Source organism: Eucyclogobius newberryi, unplaced genomic scaffold, assembly GCF_026437365.1.
Source record: "Eucyclogobius newberryi isolate DKJ021-1_F unplaced genomic scaffold, fEucNew1.0.hap1 SCAF_357, whole genome shotgun sequence".
Classification (NCBI taxonomy): domain Eukaryota; kingdom Metazoa; phylum Chordata; class Actinopteri; order Gobiiformes; family Gobiidae; genus Eucyclogobius; species Eucyclogobius newberryi.
The window spans coordinates 55,001-77,347 of NW_027316009.1; the positions used below are offsets into that span (position 1 = coordinate 55,001).

Genomic DNA, 22,347 nt, shown 5'->3' on the forward strand with positions numbered 1-22,347 from the left:
GTTATTAACTGATGAAAGGAACTGCTAAATTTGGTTCAATTACCACAGAATCCCAGTGTGCTATAGGCTGGCCACTGCTTGGTAGGAGTTTCCCGTACGTGAGTGACTGTTCCTTCCTTCCTTCACGTCCCGCTCAACCTCGTCTTCTTCTAAAGAGTTTGGCGCTGTCCTCAGAAGCTTTGGTCTTACTCAGCACCTGAGTGGCCCCACCAAGGGCAAAGGGCACACTCTGGACCTGCTAATGACAAAGCGGGTTAATATTTCAAATTACAGTGTGGTAAATGTTACTTTGTCTGATGGTTTCTGTATTTCTCCAGGTGCAATGAGTTTGCAGTCTTCTTTGCAAGACTCAGTTCAGAACATTAAAAATACCATTATTTGCAGATAACAAGCACGCAGCCAGCTAGACAACTGGAGTTAACCCATTTTGCATTTGTGGCTGACAAAACTTTCCAAGAGATCACCACAAGTCTGAGTTCCACTACATGCTGCCTTTATGCATTGCCTACTAGATTTTTAAAGTCTATGGTGAGCAGTCCGTTGGCTCCAATCAATCAAAAAGTCAACATGTTGCTTGGATCTGGAATTTTCCCAAGATCCTTAAAACTGCAGTCATTAAGCCTGTCTTAAAGAAGAGCAGTCTTGATGCCACAGTGCTAAATAATTACCGGCCCATCTCAAACCTACTACTACTCAGTTGTCCATTCAAGCATGCAAATCATTTACAACGACAGAAAATGCGCTGCTGTTACAAATTGGAATAAGATGGAAAAGTATCCCTGCACACACAGATTAACTGCACTCTTTTCACTTTTTGATTCTCAGTTTGTTGGCAAGGAATGACTGATGTGGACCCATTTTGGATGAAAACCGTGTTTTGCGTTTGTGGAAATGAGCATCATGGAAGGATGTATGGGCTCTGTGGCGCAATGGATAGCGCATTGGACTTCTAGGCATAATTTGTAAGGGCATTCAAAGGTTGTGGGTTCGAGTCCCACCAGAGTCGCTAATGGTGAGAGAACATACTAGTTTTTTTACAATGGAAAATCTGCTCGCTTTACTATCTGATGAAAGGCACTGCTGAACGAGGTTCAATTGCCAAGTGTGCTTGAAAAAGTAAGCAAATACATCGGCATTATGTCAAATAACATTATCTTGCAATTTTTCCTCAATATCCAGATTAACTGCAGGATATTGAGTGCGCAATAAATTGGCGAGAGTCGATTGATTGAAAGACTTCCAGTTTTTTATAGCTACATTGGTACAGGGGATTTAGCTCAAAGGTAGAAAGATTGATGCCCTCGCTCTCCATTAAACACAGTTGATTGGACAGGGGCTGAACTTTCGAATGTTGCTGGCTCTCTTTAAAAAAAAAGATATTGCGGCTTGTCGACTCGCAAATATTTTATTGAGTGGGCTGTTTGTCTCTGTGGCGCAATTGGCCTGCGCGCTCGGCTGTTAACCGGGAGGTTGGTGGTTCGAGCCCACCCAGGGACGATTGGAAGAGGTATAGCAGGCAAAATCTATGAGGTAATATTGGTCACTGAATATGTAGCTGAAACAGGTTGGAGCAGCTTTTAAGAAGCGCTGTGGCTTAGATAGTCAAAGTGCCTGTCTAGTAAACAGGAGATCCTGGGTTCAAATCCCAGCAGTGCCTTCATGATAGCCTTTCAAGCAAATCAGTTGTTTACATGTACAGACAAACTTATCACCCGAAAGAGCTCTTTTACATTTTTTAATTAGAGATTGAAAAGTATCCCTGAATAAACAGAGTAAATGCACTCTTTTCACTCCTTGTTTCTCAGTTTGATGGTAAGGATTGATTGATTGATTGATTGATGTAGACCGTTTTTGGATGACTGTTTTGCTTTTGTGAAAAAGGGGAATCAGACAAAAGTTGCAAAGGCATTCAAAGGCTGTGAGTTCGAGACCCACCAGAGTCACTGTTGTAACCCCTTTTATCTACATTGGTAAATAGGAAAGCCTGCTTGTGTTATTAACTGATGAAAGGAACTGCTAAATTTGGTTCAATTACCACAGAATCCCAGTGTGCTATAGGCTGGCCACTGCTTGGTAGGAGTTTCCCGTACGTGAGCTACTGTTCCTTCCTTCCTTCCTTCACGTCCTGCTCAACCTCGTCTTCTTCTATAGAGTTTGGCGCTGTCCTCAGAAGCTTTGGTCTTACTCAGCACCTGATTGGCCCCACCAAGGGCAAAGGGCACACTCTGGACCTGCTAATGACAAAGCGGGTTAATATTTCAAATTACAGTGTGGTAAATGTTACTTTGATGGTTTCTGTATTTCTCCAGGTGCAATGAGTTTGCAGTCTTCTTTGCAAGACTCAGTTCAGAACATTAAAAATACCATTATTTGCAGATAACAAGCACGCAGCCAGCTAGACAACTGGAGTTAACCCATTTTGCATTTGTGGCTGACAAAACTTTCCAAGAGATCACCACAAGTCTGAGTTCCATTACATGCTGCCTTTATGCATTGCCTACTAGATTTTTAAAGTCTATGGTGAGCAGTCTGTTGGCTCCAATCAATCAAAAAGTCAACATGTTGCTTGGATCTGGAATTTTCCCAAGATCCTTAAAACTGCAGTCATTAAGCCTGTCTTAAAGAAGAGCAGTCTTGATGCCACAGTGCTAAATAATTACCGGCCCATCTCAAACCTACTACTACTCAGTTGTCCATTCAAGCATGCAAATCATTTACAACGACAGAAAATGCTACTGTTACAAATTGGAATAAGATGGAAATGTATCCCTGCACACACAGATTAACTGCACTCTTTTCACTTTTTGATTCTCAGTTTGTTGGCAAGGAATGACTGATGTGGACCCATTTTGGATGAAAACCGTGTTTTGCGTTTGTGGAAATGAGCATCATGGAAGGATGTATGGGCTCTGTGGCGCAATGGATAGCGCATTGGACTTCTAGGCATAATTTGTAAGGGCATTCAAAGGTTGTGGGTTCGAGTCCCACCAGAGTCGCTAATGGTGAGAGAACATACTAGTTTTTTTACAATGGAAAATCTGCTCGCTTTACTATCTGATGAAAGGCACTGCTGAACGAGGTTCAATTGCCAAGTGTGCTTGAAAAAGTAAGCAAATACATCGGCATTATGTCAAATAACATTATCTTGCAATTTTTCCTCAATATCCAGATTAACTGCAGGATATTGAGTGCGCAATAAATTGGCGAGAGTCGATTGATTGAAAGACTTCCAGTTTTTTATAGCTACATTGGTACAGGGGATTTAGCTCAAAGGTAGAAAGATTGATGCCCTCGCTCTCCATTAAACACAGTTGATTGGACAGGGGCTGAACTTTCGAATGTTGCTGGTTCGCTTTAAAAAAAAAGATATTGCGGCTTTTCGAGTCGCAAATATTTTATTGAGCGGGCTGTTTGTCTCTGTGGCGCAATTGGCCAGCGCGCTCGGCTGTTAACCGGGAGGTTGGTGGTTCGAGCCCACCCAGGGACGATTGGAAGACGTATAGCAGGCAAAATCTATGAGGTAATATTGGTCACTGAATATCTAGCTGAAACAGGTTAGAGTAGCATTTAAGAGGCGCTGTGGCTTAGATGGTCAAAGTGCCTGTCTAGTAAACAGGAGATCCTGGGTTCAAATCCCAGCAGTGCCTTCATGATAGCCTTTCAAGCAAATCAGTTGTTTACATGTACAGAAAAACTTATCACCCGAAAGAGCTCTTTTACATTTTTTAATTAGAGATTGAAAAGTATCCCTGAATAAACAGAGTAAATGCACTCTTTTCACTCCTTGTTTCTCAGTTTGATGGTAAGGATTGATTGATTGATGTAGACCGTTTTTGGATGACTGTTTTGCTTTTGTGAAAAAGGGGAATCAGACAAAAGTTGCAAAGGCATTCAAAGGCTGTGAGTTCGAGACCCACCAGAGTCACTGTTGTAACCCCTGTTATCTACATTGGTAAATAGGAAAGCCTGCTTGTGTTATTAACTGATGAAAGGAACTGCTAAACTTGGTTCAATTACCACAGAATCCCAGTGTGCTATAGGCTGGCCACTGCTTGGTAGGAGTTTCCCGTACGTGAGTGACTGTTCCTTCCTTCCTTCACGTCCCGCTCAACCTCGTCTTCTTCTAAAGAGTTTGGCGCTGTCCTCAGAAGCTTTGGTCTTACTCAGCACCTGAGTGGCCCCACCAAGGGCAAAGGGCACACTCTGGACCTGCTAATGACAAAGCGGGTTAATATTTCAAATTACAGTGTGGTAAATGTTACTTTGATGGTTTCTGTATTTCTCCAGGTGCAATGAGTTTGCAGTCTTCTTTGCAAGACTCAGTTCAGAACATTAAAAATACCATTATTTGCAGATAAGAAGCACGCAGCCAGCTAGACAACTGGAGTTAACCCATTTTGCATTTGTGGCTGACAAAACTTTCCAAGAGATCACCACAAGTCTGAGTTCCACTACATGCTGCCTTTATGCATTGCCTACTAGATTTTTAAAGTCTATGGTGAGCAGTCTGTTGGCTCCAATCAATCAAAAAGTCAACATGTTGCTTGGATCTGGAATTTTCCCAGGATCCTTAAAACTGCAGTCATTAAGCCTGTCTTAAAGAAGAGCAGTCTTGATGCCACAGTGCTAAATAATTACCGGCCCATCTCAAACCTACTACTACTCAGTTGTCCATTCAAGCATGCAAATCATTTACACGACAGAAAATGCGCTGCTGTTACAAATTGGAATAAGATGGAAAAGTATCCCTGCACACACAGATTAACTGCACTCTTTTCACTTTTTGATTCTCAGTTTGTTGGCAAGGAATGACTGATGTGGACCCATTTTGGATGAAAACCGTGTTTTGCGTTTGTGGAAATGAGCATCATGGAAGGATGTATGGGCTCTGGCGCAATGGATAGCGCATTGGACTTCTAGGCATAATTTGTAAGGGCATTCAAAGGTTGTGGGTTCGAGTGCCACCAGAGTCGCTAATGGTGAGAGAACATACTAGTTTTTTTACAATGGAAAATCTGCTCGCTTTACTATCTGATGAAAGGCACTGCTGAACGAGGTTCAATTGCCAAGTGTGCTTGAAAAAGTAAGCAAATACATCGGCATTATGTCAAATAACATTATCTTGCAATTTTTCCTCAATATCCAGATTAACTGCAGGATATTGAGTGCGCAATAAATTGGCGAGAGTCGATTGATTGAAAGACTTCCAGTTTTTTTATAGCTACATTGGTACAGGGGATTTAGCTCAAAGGTAGAAGATTGATGCCCTCGCTCTCCATTAAACACAGTTGATTGGACAGGGGCTGAACTTTCGAATGTTGCTGGCTCTCTTTAAAAAAAAAGATATTGCGGCTTGTCGACTCGCAAATATTTTATTGAGCGGGCTGTTTGTCTCTGTGGCGCAATTGGCCAGCGCGCTCGGCTGTTAACCGGGAGGTTGGTGGTTCGAGCCCACCCAGGGACGATTGGAAGAGGTACAGCAGGCAAAATCTATGAGGAATATTGGTCACTGAATATGTAGCTGAAACAGGTTGGAGCAGCTTTTAAGAGGCGCTGTGGCTTAGATGGTCAAAGTGCCTGTCTAGTAAACAGGAGATCCTGGGTTCAAATCCCAGCAGTGCCTTCATGATAGCCTTTCAAGCAAATCAGTTGTTTACATGTACAGAAAAACTTATCACCCGAAAGAGCTCTTTTACATTTTTTAATTAGAGATTGAAAAGTATCCCTGAATAAACAGAGTAAATGCACTCTTTTCACTCCTTGTTTCTCAGTTTGATGGTAAGGATTGATTGATTGATTGATTGATTGATGTAGACCGTTTTTGGATGACTGTTTTGCTTTTGTGAAAAAGGGGAATCAGACAAAAGTTGCAAAGGCATTCAAAGGCTGTGAGTTCGAGACCCACCAGAGTCACTGTTGTAACCCCTGTTATCTACATTGGTAAATAGGAAAGCCTGCTTGTGTTATTAACTGATGAAAGGAACTGCTAAATTTGGTTCAATTACCACAGAATCCCAGTGTGCTATAGGCTGGCCACTGCTTGGTAGGAGTTTCCCGTACGTGAGTGACTGTTCCTTCCTTCCTTCACGTCCCGCTCAACCTCGTCTTCTTCTAAAGAGTTTGGCGCTGTCCTCAGAAGCTTTGGTCTTACTCAGCACCTGAGTGGCCCCACCAAGGGCAAAGGGCACACTCTGGACCTGCTAATGACAAAGCGGGTTAATATTTCAAATTACAGTGTGGTAAATGTTACTTTGATGGTTTCTGTATTTCTCCAGGTGCAATGAGTTTGCAGTCTTCTTTGCAAGACTCAGTTCAGAACATTAAAAATACCATTATTTGCAGATAACAAGCACGCAGCCAGCTAGACAACTGGAGTTAACCCATTTTGCATTTGTGGCTGACAAAACTTTCCAAGAGATCACCACAAGTCTGAGTTCCATTACATGCTGCCTTTATGCATTGCCTACTAGATTTTTAAAGTCTATGGTGAGCAGTCTGTTGGCTCCAATCAATCAAAAAGTCAACATGTTGCTTGGATCTGGAATTTTCCCAAGATCCTTAAAACTGCAGTCATTAAGCCTGTCTTAAAGAAGAGCAGTCTTGATGCCACAGTGCTAAATAATTACCGGCCCATCTCAAACCTACTACTACTCAGTTGTCCATTCAAGCATGCAAATCATTTACAACGACAGAAAATGCTACTGTTACAAATTGGAATAAGATGGAAATGTATCCCTGCACACACAGATTAACTGCACTCTTTTCACTTTTTGATTCTCAGTTTGTTGGCAAGGAATGACTGATGTGGACCCATTTTGGATGAAAACCGTGTTTTGCGTTTGTGGAAATGAGCATCATGGAAGGATGTATGGGCTCTGTGGCGCAATGGATAGCGCATTGGACTTCTAGGCATAATTTGTAAGGGCATTCAAAGGTTGTGGGTTCGAGTCCCACCAGAGTCGCTAATGGTGAGAGAACATACTAGTTTTTTTACAATGGAAAATCTGCTCGCTTTACTATCTGATGAAAGGCACTGCTGAACGAGGTTCAATTGCCAAGTGTGCTTGAAAAAGTAAGCAAATACATCGGCATTATGTCAAATAACATTATCTTGCAATTTTTCCTCAATATCCAGATTAACTGCAGGATATTGAGTGCGCAATAAATTGGCGAGAGTCGATTGATTGAAAGACTTCCAGTTTTTTATAGCTACATTGGTACAGGGGATTTAGCTCAAAGGTAGAAAGATTGATGCCCTCGCTCTCCATTAAACACAGTTGATTGGACAGGGGCTGAACTTTCGAATGTTGCTGGTTCGCTTTAAAAAAAAAGATATTGCGGCTTTTCGAGTCGCAAATATTTTATTGAGCGGGCTGTTTGTCTCTGTGGCGCAATTGGCCAGCGCGCTCGGCTGTTAACCGGGAGGTTGGTGGTTCGAGCCCACCCAGGGACGATTGGAAGACGTATAGCAGGCAAAATCTATGAGGTAATATTGGTCACTGAATATCTAGCTGAAACAGGTTAGAGTAGCATTTAAGAGGCGCTGTGGCTTAGATGGTCAAAGTGCCTGTCTAGTAAACAGGAGATCCTGGGTTCAAATCCCAGCAGTGCCTTCATGATAGCCTTTCAAGCAAATCAGTTGTTTACATGTACAGAAAAACTTATCACCCGAAAGAGCTCTTTTACATTTTTTAATTAGAGATTGAAAAGTATCCCTGAATAAACAGAGTAAATGCACTCTTTTCACTCCTTGTTTCTCAGTTTGATGGTAAGGATTGATTGATTGATGTAGACCGTTTTTGGATGACTGTTTTGCTTTTGTGAAAAAGGGGAATCAGACAAAAGTTGCAAAGGCATTCAAAGGCTGTGAGTTCGAGACCCACCAGAGTCACTGTTGTAACCCCTGTTATCTACATTGGTAAATAGGAAAGCCTGCTTGTGTTATTAACTGATGAAAGGAACTGCTAAACTTGGTTCAATTACCACAGAATCCCAGTGTGCTATAGGCTGGCCACTGCTTGGTAGGAGTTTCCCGTACGTGAGTGACTGTTCCTTCCTTCCTTCACGTCCCGCTCAACCTCGTCTTCTTCTAAAGAGTTTGGCGCTGTCCTCAGAAGCTTTGGTCTTACTCAGCACCTGAGTGGCCCCACCAAGGGCAAAGGGCACACTCTGGACCTGCTAATGACAAAGCGGGTTAATATTTCAAATTACAGTGTGGTAAATGTTACTTTGATGGTTTCTGTATTTCTCCAGGTGCAATGAGTTTGCAGTCTTCTTTGCAAGACTCAGTTCAGAACATTAAAAATACCATTATTTGCAGATAAGAAGCACGCAGCCAGCTAGACAACTGGAGTTAACCCATTTTGCATTTGTGGCTGACAAAACTTTCCAAGAGATCACCACAAGTCTGAGTTCCACTACATGCTGCCTTTATGCATTGCCTACTAGATTTTTAAAGTCTATGGTGAGCAGTCTGTTGGCTCCAATCAATCAAAAAGTCAACATGTTGCTTGGATCTGGAATTTTCCCAGGATCCTTAAAACTGCAGTCATTAAGCCTGTCTTAAAGAAGAGCAGTCTTGATGCCACAGTGCTAAATAATTACCGGCCCATCTCAAACCTACTACTACTCAGTTGTCCATTCAAGCATGCAAATCATTTACAACGACAGAAAATGCGCTGCTGTTACAAATTGGAATAAGATGGAAAAGTATCCCTGCACACACAGATTAACTGCACTCTTTTCACTTTTTGATTCTCAGTTTGTTGGCAAGGAATGACTGATGTGGACCCATTTTGGATGAAAACCGTGTTTTGCGTTTGTGGAAATGAGCATCATGGAAGGATGTATGGGCTCTGGCGCAATGGATAGCGCATTGGACTTCTAGGCATAATTTGTAAGGGCATTCAAAGGTTGTGGGTTCGAGTGCCACCAGAGTCGCTAATGGTGAGAGAACATACTAGTTTTTTTACAATGGAAAATCTGCTCGCTTTACTATCTGATGAAAGGCACTGCTGAACGAGGTTCAATTGCCAAGTGTGCTTGAAAAAGTAAGCAAATACATCGGCATTATGTCAAATAACATTATCTTGCAATTTTTCCTCAATATCCAGATTAACTGCAGGATATTGAGTGCGCAATAAATTGGCGAGAGTCGATTGATTGAAAGACTTCCAGTTTTTTTATAGCTACATTGGTACAGGGGATTTAGCTCAAAGGTAGAAGATTGATGCCCTCGCTCTCCATTAAACACAGTTGATTGGACAGGGGCTGAACTTTCGAATGTTGCTGGCTCTCTTTAAAAAAAAAGATATTGCGGCTTGTCGACTCGCAAATATTTTATTGAGCAGGCTGTTTGTCTCTGTGGCGCAATTGGCCAGCGCGCTCGGCTGTTAACCGGGAGGTTGGTGGTTCGAGCCCACCCAGGGACGATTGGAAGAGGTACAGCAGGCAAAATCTATGAGGAATATTGGTCACTGAATATGTAGCTGAAACAGGTTGGAGCAGCTTTTAAGAGGCGCTGTGGCTTAGATGGTCAAAGTGCCTGTCTAGTAAACAGGAGATCCTGGGTTCAAATCCCAGCAGTGCCTTCATGATAGCCTTTCAAGCAAATCAGTTGTTTACATGTACAGAAAAACTTATCACCCGAAAGAGCTCTTTTACATTTTTTAATTAGAGATTGAAAAGTATCCCTGAATAAACAGAGTAAATGCACTCTTTTCACTCCTTGTTTCTCAGTTTGATGGTAAGGATTGATTGATTGATGTAGACCGTTTTTGGATGACTGTTTTGCTTTGTGAAAAAGGGGAATCAGACAAAAGTTGCAAAGGCATTCAAAGGCTGTGAGTTCGAGACCCACCAGAGTCACTGTTGTAACCCCTGTTATCTACATTGGTAAATAGGAAAGCCTGCTTGTGTTATTAACTGATGAAAGGAACTGCTAAACTTGGTTCAATTACCACAGAATCCCAGTGTGCTATAGGCTGGCCACTGCTTGGTAGGAGTTTCCCGTACGTGAGTGACTGTTCCTTCCTTCCTTCACGTCCCGCTCAACCTCGTCTTCTTCTAAAGAGTTTGGCGCTGTCCTTAGAAGCTTTGGTCTTACTCAGCACCTGAGTGGCCCCACCAAGGGGAAAGGGCACACTCTGGACCTGCTAATGACAAAGCGGGTTAATATTTCAAATTACAGTGTGGTAAATGTTACTTTGATGGTTTCTGTATTTCTCCAGGTGCAATGAGTTTGCAGTCTTCTTTGCAAGACTCAGTTCAGAACATTAAAAATACCATTATTTGCAGATAACAAGCACGCAGCCAGCTAGACAACTGGAGTTAACCCATTTTGCATTTGTGGCTGACAAAACTTTCCAAGAGATCACCACAAGTCTGAGTTCCACTACATGCTGCCTTTATGCATTGCCTACTAGATTTTTAAAGTCTATGGTGAGCAGTCTGTTGGCTCCAATCAATCAAAAAGTCAACATGTTGCTTGGATCTGGAATTTTCCCAAGATCCTTAAAACTGCAGTCATTAAGCCTGTCTTAAAGAAGAGCAGTCTTGATGCCACAGTGCTAAATAATTACCGACCCATCTCAAACCTACTACTACTCAGTTGTCCATTCAAGCATGCAAATCATTTACAACGACAGAAAATGCGCTGCTGTTACAAATTGGAATAAGATGGAAAAGTATCCCTGCACACACAGATTAACTGCACTCTTTTCACTTTTTGATTCTCAGTTTGTTGGCAAGGAATGACTGATGTGGACCCATTTTGGATGAAAACCGTGTTTTGCGTTTGTGGAAATGAGCATCATGGAAGGATGTATGGGCTCTGTGGCGCAATGGATAGTGCATTGGACTTCTAGGCATAATTTGCAAGGGCATTCAAAGGTTGTGGGTTCGAGTCCCACCAGAGTCGCTAATGGTGAGAGAACATACTAGTTTTTTTACAATGGAAAATCTGCCCGCTTTACTATCTGATGAAAGGCACTGCTGAACGAGGTTCAATTGCCAAGTGTGCTTGAAAAAGTAAGCAAATACATCGGCATTATGTCAAATAACATTATCTTGCAATTTTTCCTCAATATCCAGATTAACTGCAGGATATTGAGTGCGCAATAAATTGGCGAGAGTCGATTGATTGAAAGACTTCCAGTTTTTTATAGCTACATTGGTACAGGGGATTTAGCTCAAAGGTAGAAGATTGATGCCCTCGCTCTCCATTAAACACAGTTGATTGGACAGGGGCTGAACTTTCGAATGTTGCTGGCTCTCTTTAAAAAAAAAGATATTGCGGCTTGTCGACTCGCAAATATTTTATTGAGCGGGCTGTTTGTCTCTGTGGCGCAATTGGCCAGCGCGCTCGGCTGTTAACCGGGAGGTTGGTGGTTCGAGCCCACCCAGGGACGATTGGAAGAGGTATAGCAGGCAAAATCTATGAGGTAATATTGGTCACTGAATATGTAGCTGAAACAGGTTGGAGCAGCTTTTAAGAGGCGCTGTGGCTTAGATGGTCAAAGTGCCTGTCTAGTAAACAGGAGATCCTGGGTTCAAATCCCAGCAGTGCCTTCATGATAGCCTTTCAAGCAAATCAGTTGTTTACATGTACAGAAAAACTTATCACCCGAAAGAGCTCTTTTACATTTTTTAATTAGAGATTGAAAAGTATCCCTGAATAAACAGAGTAAATGCACTCTTTTCACTCCTTGTTTCTCAGTTTGATGGTAAGGATTGATTGATTGATTGATTGATTGATTGATTGATTGATGTAGACCGTTTTTGGATGACTGTTTTGCTTTGTGAAAAAGGGGAATCAGACAAAAGTTGCAAAGGCATTCAAAGGCTGTGAGTTCGAGACCCACCAGAGTCACTGTTGTAACCCCTGTTATCTACATTGGTAAATAGGAAAGCCTGCTTGTGTTATTAACTGATGAAAGGAACTGCTAAACTTGGTTCAATTACCACAGAATCCCAGTGTGCTATAGGCTGGCCACTGCTTGGTAGGAGTTTCCCGTACGTGAGTGACTGTTCCTTCCTTCCTTCACGTCCCGCTCAACCTCGTCTTCTTCTAAAGAGTTTGGCGCTGTCCTCAGAAGCTTTGGTCTTACTCAGCACCTGAGTGGCCCCACCAAGGGGAAAGGGCACACTCTGGACCTGCTAATGACAAAGCGGGTTAATATTTCAAATTACAGTGTGGTAAATGTTACTTTGATGGTTTCTGTATTTCTCCAGGTGCAATGAGTTTGCAGTCTTCTTTGCAAGACTCAGTTCAGAACATTAAAAATACCATTATTTGCAGATAACAAGCACGCAGCCAGCTAGACAACTGGAGTTAACCCATTTTGCATTTGTGGCTGACAAAACTTTCCAAGAGATCACCACAAGTCTGAGTTCCACTACATGCTGCCTTTATGCATTGCCTACTAGATTTTTAAAGTCTATGGTGAGCAGTCTGTTGGCTCCAATCAATCAAAAAGTCAACATGTTGCTTGGATCTGGAATTTTCCCAAGATCCTTAAAACTGCAGTCATTAAGCCTGTCTTAAAGAAGAGCAGTCTTGATGCCACAGTGCTAAATAATTACCGACCCATCTCAAACCTACTACTACTCAGTTGTCCATTCAAGCATGCAAATCATTTACAACGACAGAAAATGCGCTGCTGTTACAAATTGGAATAAGATGGAAAAGTATCCCTGCACACACAGATTAACTGCACTCTTTTCACTTTTTGATTCTCAGTTTGTTGGCAAGGAATGACTGATGTGGACCCATTTTGGATGAAAACCGTGTTTTGCGTTTGTGGAAATGAGCATCATGGAAGGATGTATGGGCTCTGTGCCGCAATGGATAGCGCATTGGACTTCTAGGCATAATTTGCAAGGGCATTCAAAGGTTGTGGGTTCGAGTCCCACCAGAGTCGCTAATGGTGAGAGAACATACTAGTTTTTTTACAATGGAAAATCTGCCCGCTTTACTATCTGATGAAAGGCACTGCTGAACGAGGTTCAATTGCCAAGTGTGCTTGAAAAAGTAAGCAAATACATCGGCATTATGTCAAATAACATTATCTTGCAATTTTTCCTCAATATCCAGATTAACTGCAGGATATTGAGTGCGCAATAAATTGGCGAGAGTCGATTGATTGAAAGACTTCCAGTTTTTTTATAGCTACATTGGTACAGGGGATTTAGCTCAAAGGTAGAAAGATTGATGCCCTCGCTCTCCATTAAACACAGTTGATTGGACAGGGGCTGAACTTTCGAATGTTGCTGGCTCTCTTTAAAAAAAAAGATATTGCGGCTTGTCGACTCGCAAATATTTTATTGAGCGGTCTGTTTGTCTCTGTGGCGCAATTGGCCAGCGCGCTCGGCTGTTAACCGGGAGGTTGGTGGTTCGAGCCCACCCAGGGACGATTGGAAGAGGTATAGCAGGCAAAATCTATGAGGTAATATTGGTCACTGAATATGTAGCTGAAACAGGTTGGAGGAGCTTTTAAGAGGCGCTGTGGCTTAGATGGTCAAAGTGCCTGTCTAGTAAACAGGAGATCCTGGGTTCAAATCCCAGCAGTGCCTTCATGATAGCCTTTCAAGCAAATCAGTTGTTTACATGTACAGAAAAACTTATCACCCGAAAGAGCTCTTTTACATTTTTTAATTAGAGATTGAAAAGTATCCCTGAATAAACAGAGTAAATGCACTCTTTTCACTCCTTGTTTCTCAGTTTGATGGTAAGGATTGATTGACTGATTGATTGATTGATTGATGTAGACCGTTTTTGGATGACTGTTTTGCTTTGTGAAAAAGGGGAATCAGACAAAAGTTGCAAAGGCATTCAAAGGCTGTGAGTTCGAGACCCACCAGAGTCACTGTTGTAACCCCTGTTATCTACATTGGTAAATAGGAAAGCCTGCTTGTGTTATTAACTGATGAAAGGAACTGCTAAACTTGGTTCAATTACCACAGAATCCCAGTGTGCTATAGGCTGGCCACTGCTTGGTAGGAGTTTCCCGTACGTGAGTGACTGTTCCTTCCTTCCTTCACGTCCCGCTCAACCTCGTCTTCTTCTAAAGAGTTTGGCGCTGTCCTCAGAAGCTTTGGTCTTACTCAGCACCTGAGTGGCCCCACCAAGGGGAAAGGGCACACTCTGGACCTGCTAATGACAAAGCGGGTTAATATTTCAAATTACAGTGTGGTAAATGTTACTTTGATGGTTTCTGTATTTCTCCAGGTGCAATGAGTTTGCAGTCTTCTTTGCAAGACTCAGTTCAGAACATTAAAAATACCATTATTTGCAGATAACAAGCACGCAGCCAGCTAGACAACTGGAGTTAACCCATTTTGCATTTGTGGCTGACAAAACTTTCCAAGAGATCACCACAAGTCTGAGTTCCACTACATGCTGCCTTTATGCATTGCCTACTAGATTTTTAAAGTCTATGGTGAGCAGTCTGTTGGCTCCAATCAATCAAAAAGTCAACATGTTGCTTGGATCTGGAATTTTCCCAAGATCCTTAAAACTGCAGTCATTAAGCCTGTCTTAAAGAAGAGCAGTCTTGATGCCACAGTGCTAAATAATTACCGACCCATCTCAAACCTACTACTACTCAGTTGTCCATTCAAGCATGCAAATCATTTACAACGACAGAAAATGCGCTGCTGTTACAAATTGGAATAAGATGGAAAAGTATCCCTGCACACACAGATTAACTGCACTCTTTTCACTTTTTGATTCTCAGTTTGTTGGCAAGGAATGACTGATGTGGACCCATTTTGGATGAAAACCGTGTTTTGCGTTTGTGGAAATGAGCATCATGGAAGGATGTATGGGCTCTGTGCCGCAATGGATAGCGCATTGGACTTCTAGGCATAATTTGCAAGGGCATTCAAAGGTTGTGGGTTCGAGTCCCACCAGAGTCGCTAATGGTGAGAGAACATACTAGTTTTTTTACAATGGAAAATCTGCCCGCTTTACTATCTGATGAAAGGCACTGCTGAACGAGGTTCAATTGCCAAGTGTGCTTGAAAAAGTAAGCAAATACATCGGCATTATGTCAAATAACATTATCTTGCAATTTTTCCTCAATATCCAGATTAACTGCAGGATATTGAGTGCGCAATAAATTGGCGAGAGTCGATTGATTGAAAGACTTCCAGTTTTTTTATAGCTACATTGGTACAGGGGATTTAGCTCAAAGGTAGAAAGATTGATGCCCTCGCTCTCCATTAAACACAGTTGATTGGACAGGGGCTGAACTTTCGAATGTTGCTGGCTCTCTTTAAAAAAAAAGATATTGCGGCTTGTCGACTCGCAAATATTTTATTGAGCGGTCTGTTTGTCTCTGTGGCGCAATTGGCCAGCGCGCTCGGCTGTTGACCGGGAGGTTGGTGGTTCGAGCCCACCCAGGGACGATTGGAAGAGGTATAGCAGGCAAAATCTATGAGGTAATATTGGTCACTGAATATGTAGCTGAAACAGGTTGGAGGAGCTTTTAAGAGGCGCTGTGGCTTAGATGGTCAAAGTGCCTGTCTAGTAAACAGGAGATCCTGGGTTCAAATCCCAGCAGTGCCTTCATGATAGCCTTTCAAGCAAATCAGTTGTTTACATGTACAGAAAAACTTATCACCCGAAAGAGCTCTTTTACATTTTTTAATTAGAGATTGAAAAGTATCCCTGAATAAACAGAGTAAATGCACTCTTTTCACTCCTTGTTTCTCAGTTTGATGGTAAGGATTGATTGATTGATTGATTGATTGATTGATGTAGACCGTTTTTGGATGACTGTTTTGCTTTGTGAAAAAGGGGAATCAGACAAAAGTTGCAAAGGCATTCAAAGGCTGTGAGTTCGAGACCCACCAGAGTCACTGTTGTAACCCCTGTTATCTACATTGGTAAATAGGAAAGCCTGCTTGTGTTATTAACTGATGAAAGGAACTGCTAAACTTGGTTCAATTACCACAGAATCCCAGTGTGCTATAGGCTGGCCACTGCTTGGTAGGAGTTTCCCGTACGTGAGTGACTGTTCCTTCCTTCCTTCACGTCCCGCTCAACCTCGTCTTCTTCTAAAGAGTTTGGCGCTGTCCTCAGAAGCTTTGGTCTTACTCAGCACCTGAGTGGCCCCACCAAGGGGAAAGGGCACACTCTGGACCTGCTAATGACAAAGCGGGTTAATATTTCAAATTACAGTGTGGTAAATGTTACTTTGATGGTTTCTGTATTTCTCCAGGTGCAATGAGTTTGCAGTCTTCTTTGCAAGACTCAGTTCAGAACATTAAAAATACCATTATTTGCAGATAACAAGCACGCAGCCAGCTAGACAACTGGAGTTAACCCATTTTGCATTTGTGGCTGACAAAACTTTCCAAGAGATCACCACAAGTCTGAGTTCCACTACATGCTGCCTTTATGCATTGCCTACTAGATTTTTAAAGTCTATGGTGAGCAGTCTGTTGGCTCCAATCAATCAAAAAGTCAACATGTTGCTTGGATCTGGAATTTTCCCAAGATCCTTAAAACTGCAGTCATTAAGCCTGTCTTAAAGAAGAGCAGTCTTGATACCACAGTGCTAAATAATTACCGGCCCATCTCAAACCTACTACTACTCAGTTGTCCATTCAAGCATGCAAATTATTTACAACGACAGAAAATGCGCTGCTGTTACAAATTGGAATAAGATGGAAAAGTATCCCTGCACACACAGATTAACTGCACTCTTTTCACTTTTTGATTCTCAGTTTGTTGGCAAGGAATGACTGATGTGGACCCATTTTGGATGAAAACCGTGTTTTGCGTTTGTGGAAATGAGCATCATGGAAGGATGTATGGGCTCTGTGGTGCAATGGATAGCGCATTGGACTTCTAGGCATAATTTGCAAGGGCATTCAAAGGTTGTGGGTTCGAGTCCCACCAGAGTCGCTAATGGTGAGAGAACATACTAGTTTTTTTACAATGGAAAATCTGCTCGCTTTACTATCTGATGAAAGGCACTGCTGAACGAGGTTCAATTGCCAAGTGTGCTTGAAAAAGTAAGCAAATACATCGGCATTATGTCAAATAACATTATCTTGCAATTTTTCCTCAATATCCAGATTAACTGCAGGATATTGAGTGCGCAATAAATTGGCGAGAGTCGATTGATTGAAAGACTTCCAGTTTTTTATAGCTACATTGGTACAGGGGATTTAGCTCAAAGGTAGAAAGATTGATGCCCTCGCTCTCCATTAAACACAGTTGATTGGACAGGGGCTGAACTTTCGAATGTTGCTGGCTCGATTTAAAAAAAAAGATATTGCGGCTTGTCGACTCGCAAATATTTTATTGAGCGGGCTGTTTGTCTCTGTGGCGCAATTGGGCAGCGCGCTCGGCTGTTAACCGGGAGGTTGGTGGTTCGAGCCCACCCAGGGACGATTGGAAGAGGTATAGCAGGCAAAATCTATGAGGTAATATTGGTCACTGAATATTTAGCTGAAACAGGTTGGAGCAGCTTTTAAGAGGCGCTGTGGCTTAGATGGTCAAAGTGCCTGTCTAGTAAACAGGAGATCCTGGGTTCAAATCCCAGCAGTGCCTTCATGATAGCCTTTCAAGCAAATCAGTTGTTTTACATGTACAGAAAAACTTATCACCCGAAAGAGCTCTTTTACATTTTTTAATTAGAGATTGAAAAGTATCCCTGAATAAACAGAGTAAATGCACTCTTTTCACTCCTTGTTTCTCAGTTTGATGGTAAGGATTGATTGATTGATTGATTGATTGATTGATTGATTGATGTAGACCGTTTTTGGATGACTGTTTTGCTTTTGTGAAAAAGGGGAATCAGACAAAAGTTGCAAAGGCATTCAAAGGCTGTGAGTTCGAGACCCACCAGAGTCACTGTTGTAACCCCTGTTATCTACATTGGTAAATAGGAAAGCCTGCTTGTGTTATTAACTGATGAAAGGAACTGCTAAACTTGGTTCAATTACCACAGAATCCCAGTGTGCTATAGGCTGGCCACTGCTTGGTAGGAGTTTCCCGTACGTGAGTGACTGTTCCTTCCTTCCTTCACGTCCCGCTCAACCTCGTCTTCTTCTAAAGAGTTTGGCGCTGTCCTCAGAAGCTTTGGTCTTACTCAGCACCTGAGTGGCCCCACCAAGGGCAAAGGGCACACTCTGGACCTGCTAATGACAAAGCGGGTTAATATTTCAAATTACAGTGTGGTAAATGTTACTTTGATGGTTTCTGTATTTCTCCAGGTGCAATGAGTTTGCAGTCTTCTTTGCAAGACTCAGTTCAGAACATTAAAAATACCATTATTTGCAGATAACAAGCACGCAGCCAGCTAGACAACTGGAGTTAACCCATTTTGCATTTGTGGCTGACAAAACTTTCCAAGAGATCACCACAAGTCTGAGTTCCACTACATGCTGCCTTTATGCATTGCCTACTAGATTTTTAAAGTCTATGGTGAGCAGTCTGTTGGCTCCAATCAATCAAAAAGTCAACATGTTGCTTGGATCTGGAATTTTCCCAAGATCCTTAAAACTGCAGTCATTAAGCCTGTCTTAAAGAAGAGCAGTCTTGATGCCACAGTGCTAAATAATTACCGGCCCATCTCAAACCTACTACTACTCAGTTGTCCATTCAAGCATGCAAATCATTTACAACGACAGAAAATGCGCTGCTGTTACAAATTGGAATAAGATGGAAAAGTATCCCTGCACACACAGATTAACTGCACTCTTTTCACTTTTTGATTCTCAGTTTGTTGGCAAGGAATGACTGATGTGGACCCATTTTGGATGAAAACCGTGTTTTGCGTTTGTGGAAATGAGCATCATGGAAGGATGTATGGGCTCTGTTGCGCAATGGATAGCGCATTGGACTTCTAGGCATAATTTGTAAGGGCATTCAAAGATTGTGGGTTTGAGTCCCACCAGAGTCGCTAATGGTGAGAGAACATACTACTTTTTTTACAATGGAAAATCTGCTCGCTTTACTATCTGATGAAAGGCACTGCTGAACGAGGTTCAATTGCCAAGTGTGCTTGAAAAAGTAAGCAAATACATCGGCATTATGTCAAATAACATTATCTTGCAATTTTTCCTCAATATCCAGATTAACTGCAGGATATTGAGTGCGCAATAAATTGGCGAGAGTCGATTGATTGAAAGACTTCCAGTTTTTTATAGCTACATTGGTACAGGGGATTTAGCTCAAAGGTAGAAAGATTGATGCCCTCGCTCTCCATTAAACACAGTTGATTGGACAGGGGCTGAACTTTCGGATGTTGCTGGCTCGCTTTAAAAAAAAAGATATTGCGGCTTGTCGACTCGCAAATATTTTGTTGAGCGGGCTGTTTGTCTCTGTGGCGCAATTGGGCAGCGCGCTCGGCTGTTAACCGGGAGGTTGGTGGTTCGAGCCCACCCAGGGACGATTGGAAGAGGTATAGCAGGCAAAATCTATGAGGTAATATTGGTCACTGAATATCTAGCTGAAACAGGTTGGAGCAGCTTTTAAGAGGCGCTGTGGCTTAGATGGTCAAAGTGCCTGTCTAGTAAACAGGAGATCCTGGGTTCAAATCCCAGCAGTGCCTTCATGATAGCCTTTCAAGCAAATCAGTTGTTTACATGTACAGAAAAACTTATCACCCGAAAGAGCTCTTTTACATTTTTTAATTAGAGATTGAAAAGTATCCCTGAATAAACAGAGTAAATGCACTCTTTTCACTCCTTGTTTCTCAGTTTGATGGTAAGGATTGATTGATTGATTGATTGATTGATTGATGTAGACCGTTTTTGGATGACTGTTTTGCTTTTGTGAAAAAGGGGAATCAGACAAAAGTTGCAAAGGCATTCAAAGGCTGTGAGTTCGAGACCCACCAGAGTCACTGTTGTAACCCCTGTTATCTACATTGGTAAATAGGAAAGCCTGCTTGTGTTATTAACTGATGAAAGGAACTGCTAAACTTGGTTCAATTACCACAGAATCCCAGTGTGCTATAGGCTGGCCACTGCTTGGTAGGAGTTTCCCGTACGTGAGTGACTGTTCCTTCCTTCCTTCACGTCCCGCTCAACCTCGTCTTCTTCTAAAGAGTTTGGCGCTGTCCTCAGAAGCTTTGGTCTTACTCAGCACCTGAGTGGCCCCACCAAGGGCAAAGGGCACACTCTGGACCTGCTAATGACAAAGCGGGTTAATATTTCAAATTACAGTGTGGTAAATGTTACTTTGATGGTTTCTGTATTTCTCCAGGTGCAATGAGTTTGCAGTCTTCTTTGCAAGACTCAGTTCAGAACATTAAAAATACCATTATTTGCAGATAACAAGCACGTAGCCAGCTACACAACTGGAGTTAACCCATTTTGCATTTGTGGCTGACAAAACTTTCCAAGAGATCACCACAAGTCTGAGTTCCACTACATGCTGCCTTTATGCATTGCCTACTAGATTTTTAAAGTCTATGGTGAGCAGTCTGTTGGCTCCAATCAATCAAAAAGTCAACATGTTGCTTGGATCTGGAATTTTCCCAAGATCCTTAAAACTGCAGTCATTAAGCCTGTCTTAAAGAAGAGCAGTCTTGATGCCACAGTGCTAAATAATTACCGGCCCATCTCAAACCTACTACTACTCAGTTGTCCATTCAAGCATGCAAATCATTTACAACGACAGAAAATGCGCTGCTGTTACAAATTGGAATAAGATGGAAAAGTATCCCTGCACACACAGATTAACTGCACTCTTTTCACTTTTTGATTCTCAGTTTGTTGGCAAGGAATGACTGATGTGGACCCATTTTGGATGAAAACCGTGTTTTGCGTTTGTGGAAATGAGCATCATGGAAGGATGTATGGGCTCTGTGGCGCAATGGATAGCGCATTGGACTTCTAGGCATAATTTGCAAGGGCATTCAAAGGTTGTGGGTTGGAGTCCCACCAGAGTCGCTAATGGTGAGAGAACATACTAGTTTTTTTACAATGGAAAATCTGCTCGCTTTACTATCTGATGAAAGGCACTGCTGAACGAGGTTCAATTGCCAAGTGTGCTTGAAAAAGTAAGCAAATACATCGGCATTATGTCAAATAACATTATCTTGCAATTTTTCCTCAATATCCAGATTAACTGCAGGATATTGAGTGCGCAATAAATTGGCGAGAGTCGATTGATTGAAAGACTTCCAGTTTTTTATAGCTACATTGGTACAGGGGATTTAGCTCAAAGGTAGAAAGATTGATGCCCTCGCTCTCCATTAAACACAGTTGATTGGACAGGGGCTGAACTTTCGAATGTTGCTGGCTCTCTTTAAAAAAAAAGATATTGCGGCTTGTCGACTCGCAAATATTTTATTGAGCGGGCTGTTTGTCTCTGTGGCGCAATTGGCCAGCGCGCTCGGCTGTTAACCGGGAGGTTGGTGGTTCGAGCCCACCCAGGGACGATTGGAAGAGGTATAGCAGGCAAAATCTAAAGGTAATATTGGTCACTGAATATGTAGCTGAAACAGGTTGGAGCAGCTTTTAAGAGGCGCTGTGGCTTAGATGGTCAAAGTGCCTGTCTAGTAAACAGGAGATCCTGGGTTCAAATCCCAGCAGTGCCTTCATGATAGCCTTTCAAGCAAATCAGTTGTTTACATGTACAGAAAAACTTATCACCCGAAAGAGGTCTTTTACATTTTTTAATTAGAGATTGAAAAGTATCCCTGAATAAACAGAGTAAATGCACTCTTTTCACTCCTTGTTTCTCAGTTTGATGGTAAGGATTGATTGATTGATTGATTGATGTAGACCGTTTTTGGATGACTGTTTTGCTTTTGTGAAAAAGGGGAATCAGACAAAAGTTGCAAAGGCATTCAAAGGCTGTGAGTTCGAGACCCACCAGAGTCACTGTTGTAACCCCTGTTATCTACATTGGTAAATAGGAAAGCCTGCTTGTGTTATTAACTGATGAAAGGAACTGCTAAATTTGGTTCAATTACCACAGAATCCCAGTGTGCTATAGGCTGGCCACTGCTTGGTAGGAGTTTCCCGTACGTGAGTGACTGTTCCTTCCTTCCTTCACGTCCCGCTCAACCTCGTCTTCTTCTAAAGAGTTTGGCGCTGTCCTCAGAAGCTTTGGTCTTACTCAGCACCTGAGTGGCCCCACCAAGGGCAAAGGGCACACTCTGGACCTGCTAATGACAAAGCGGGTTAATATTTCAAATTACAGTGTGGTAAATGTTACTTTGATGGTTTCTGTATTTCTCCAGGTGCAATGAGTTTGCAGTCTTCTTTGCAAGACTCAGTTCAGAACATTAAAAATACCATTATTTGCAGATAACAAGCACGCAGCCAGCTAGACAACTGGAGTTAACCCATTTTGCATTTGTGGCTGACAAAACTTTC

General features: G+C 42.2%; 28 non-coding genes across 28 annotated transcripts; all 28 read left to right on the forward strand.

Annotated features, from left to right (window-relative positions):
• The first annotated feature begins 915 nt into the window (after positions 1–915).
• Positions 916–1,006, forward strand: trnar-ucu (transfer RNA arginine (anticodon UCU)). The gene is given in 2 exon segments: positions 916–952; positions 971–1,006. It is a non-coding gene; the product is annotated as a tRNA-Arg (tRNA).
• A 577-nt stretch (positions 1,007–1,583) lies between these two features.
• trnat-agu (transfer RNA threonine (anticodon AGU)) lies at positions 1,584–1,657 on the forward strand. Its single transcript has one exon. It is a non-coding gene; the product is annotated as a tRNA-Thr (tRNA).
• A 1,248-nt stretch (positions 1,658–2,905) lies between these two features.
• trnar-ucu (transfer RNA arginine (anticodon UCU)) lies at positions 2,906–2,996 on the forward strand. The gene is given in 2 exon segments: positions 2,906–2,942; positions 2,961–2,996. It is a non-coding gene; the product is annotated as a tRNA-Arg (tRNA).
• A 417-nt stretch (positions 2,997–3,413) lies between these two features.
• On the forward strand, positions 3,414–3,487 carry trnan-guu (transfer RNA asparagine (anticodon GUU)). Its single transcript has one exon. It is a non-coding gene; the product is annotated as a tRNA-Asn (tRNA).
• An 86-nt stretch (positions 3,488–3,573) lies between these two features.
• Positions 3,574–3,647, forward strand: trnat-agu (transfer RNA threonine (anticodon AGU)). The gene has a single exon. It is a non-coding gene; the product is annotated as a tRNA-Thr (tRNA).
• Positions 3,648–5,390: 1,743 nt separating this feature from the next.
• Positions 5,391–5,464, forward strand: trnan-guu (transfer RNA asparagine (anticodon GUU)). Its single transcript has one exon. It is a non-coding gene; the product is annotated as a tRNA-Asn (tRNA).
• An 85-nt stretch (positions 5,465–5,549) lies between these two features.
• Positions 5,550–5,623, forward strand: trnat-agu (transfer RNA threonine (anticodon AGU)). The gene has a single exon. It is a non-coding gene; the product is annotated as a tRNA-Thr (tRNA).
• A 1,248-nt stretch (positions 5,624–6,871) lies between these two features.
• Positions 6,872–6,962, forward strand: trnar-ucu (transfer RNA arginine (anticodon UCU)). Its single transcript is given in 2 exon segments — positions 6,872–6,908; positions 6,927–6,962. It is a non-coding gene; the product is annotated as a tRNA-Arg (tRNA).
• Positions 6,963–7,379: 417 nt separating this feature from the next.
• On the forward strand, positions 7,380–7,453 carry trnan-guu (transfer RNA asparagine (anticodon GUU)). The gene has a single exon. It is a non-coding gene; the product is annotated as a tRNA-Asn (tRNA).
• An 86-nt stretch (positions 7,454–7,539) lies between these two features.
• trnat-agu (transfer RNA threonine (anticodon AGU)) lies at positions 7,540–7,613 on the forward strand. Its single transcript has one exon. It is a non-coding gene; the product is annotated as a tRNA-Thr (tRNA).
• A 1,744-nt stretch (positions 7,614–9,357) lies between these two features.
• trnan-guu (transfer RNA asparagine (anticodon GUU)) lies at positions 9,358–9,431 on the forward strand. The gene has a single exon. It is a non-coding gene; the product is annotated as a tRNA-Asn (tRNA).
• An 85-nt stretch (positions 9,432–9,516) lies between these two features.
• Positions 9,517–9,590, forward strand: trnat-agu (transfer RNA threonine (anticodon AGU)). The gene has a single exon. It is a non-coding gene; the product is annotated as a tRNA-Thr (tRNA).
• Positions 9,591–10,827: 1,237 nt separating this feature from the next.
• On the forward strand, positions 10,828–10,918 carry trnar-ucu (transfer RNA arginine (anticodon UCU)). The gene is given in 2 exon segments: positions 10,828–10,864; positions 10,883–10,918. It is a non-coding gene; the product is annotated as a tRNA-Arg (tRNA).
• A 416-nt stretch (positions 10,919–11,334) lies between these two features.
• On the forward strand, positions 11,335–11,408 carry trnan-guu (transfer RNA asparagine (anticodon GUU)). Its single transcript has one exon. It is a non-coding gene; the product is annotated as a tRNA-Asn (tRNA).
• An 86-nt stretch (positions 11,409–11,494) lies between these two features.
• Positions 11,495–11,568, forward strand: trnat-agu (transfer RNA threonine (anticodon AGU)). The gene has a single exon. It is a non-coding gene; the product is annotated as a tRNA-Thr (tRNA).
• Positions 11,569–12,829: 1,261 nt separating this feature from the next.
• On the forward strand, positions 12,830–12,920 carry trnar-ucu (transfer RNA arginine (anticodon UCU)). The gene is given in 2 exon segments: positions 12,830–12,866; positions 12,885–12,920. It is a non-coding gene; the product is annotated as a tRNA-Arg (tRNA).
• Positions 12,921–13,338: 418 nt separating this feature from the next.
• Positions 13,339–13,412, forward strand: trnan-guu (transfer RNA asparagine (anticodon GUU)). The gene has a single exon. It is a non-coding gene; the product is annotated as a tRNA-Asn (tRNA).
• Positions 13,413–13,498: 86 nt separating this feature from the next.
• On the forward strand, positions 13,499–13,572 carry trnat-agu (transfer RNA threonine (anticodon AGU)). The gene has a single exon. It is a non-coding gene; the product is annotated as a tRNA-Thr (tRNA).
• A 1,253-nt stretch (positions 13,573–14,825) lies between these two features.
• On the forward strand, positions 14,826–14,916 carry trnar-ucu (transfer RNA arginine (anticodon UCU)). The gene is given in 2 exon segments: positions 14,826–14,862; positions 14,881–14,916. It is a non-coding gene; the product is annotated as a tRNA-Arg (tRNA).
• A 578-nt stretch (positions 14,917–15,494) lies between these two features.
• Positions 15,495–15,568, forward strand: trnat-agu (transfer RNA threonine (anticodon AGU)). Its single transcript has one exon. It is a non-coding gene; the product is annotated as a tRNA-Thr (tRNA).
• A 1,253-nt stretch (positions 15,569–16,821) lies between these two features.
• On the forward strand, positions 16,822–16,912 carry trnar-ucu (transfer RNA arginine (anticodon UCU)). The gene is given in 2 exon segments: positions 16,822–16,858; positions 16,877–16,912. It is a non-coding gene; the product is annotated as a tRNA-Arg (tRNA).
• A 417-nt stretch (positions 16,913–17,329) lies between these two features.
• Positions 17,330–17,403, forward strand: trnan-guu (transfer RNA asparagine (anticodon GUU)). Its single transcript has one exon. It is a non-coding gene; the product is annotated as a tRNA-Asn (tRNA).
• Positions 17,404–17,489: 86 nt separating this feature from the next.
• Positions 17,490–17,563, forward strand: trnat-agu (transfer RNA threonine (anticodon AGU)). The gene has a single exon. It is a non-coding gene; the product is annotated as a tRNA-Thr (tRNA).
• Positions 17,564–19,334: 1,771 nt separating this feature from the next.
• trnan-guu (transfer RNA asparagine (anticodon GUU)) lies at positions 19,335–19,408 on the forward strand. The gene has a single exon. It is a non-coding gene; the product is annotated as a tRNA-Asn (tRNA).
• Positions 19,409–19,494: 86 nt separating this feature from the next.
• trnat-agu (transfer RNA threonine (anticodon AGU)) lies at positions 19,495–19,568 on the forward strand. Its single transcript has one exon. It is a non-coding gene; the product is annotated as a tRNA-Thr (tRNA).
• A 1,254-nt stretch (positions 19,569–20,822) lies between these two features.
• trnar-ucu (transfer RNA arginine (anticodon UCU)) lies at positions 20,823–20,913 on the forward strand. The gene is given in 2 exon segments: positions 20,823–20,859; positions 20,878–20,913. It is a non-coding gene; the product is annotated as a tRNA-Arg (tRNA).
• Positions 20,914–21,330: 417 nt separating this feature from the next.
• Positions 21,331–21,404, forward strand: trnan-guu (transfer RNA asparagine (anticodon GUU)). The gene has a single exon. It is a non-coding gene; the product is annotated as a tRNA-Asn (tRNA).
• Positions 21,405–21,489: 85 nt separating this feature from the next.
• On the forward strand, positions 21,490–21,563 carry trnat-agu (transfer RNA threonine (anticodon AGU)). The gene has a single exon. It is a non-coding gene; the product is annotated as a tRNA-Thr (tRNA).
• The last annotated feature ends 784 nt before the right edge of the window (positions 21,564–22,347 follow it).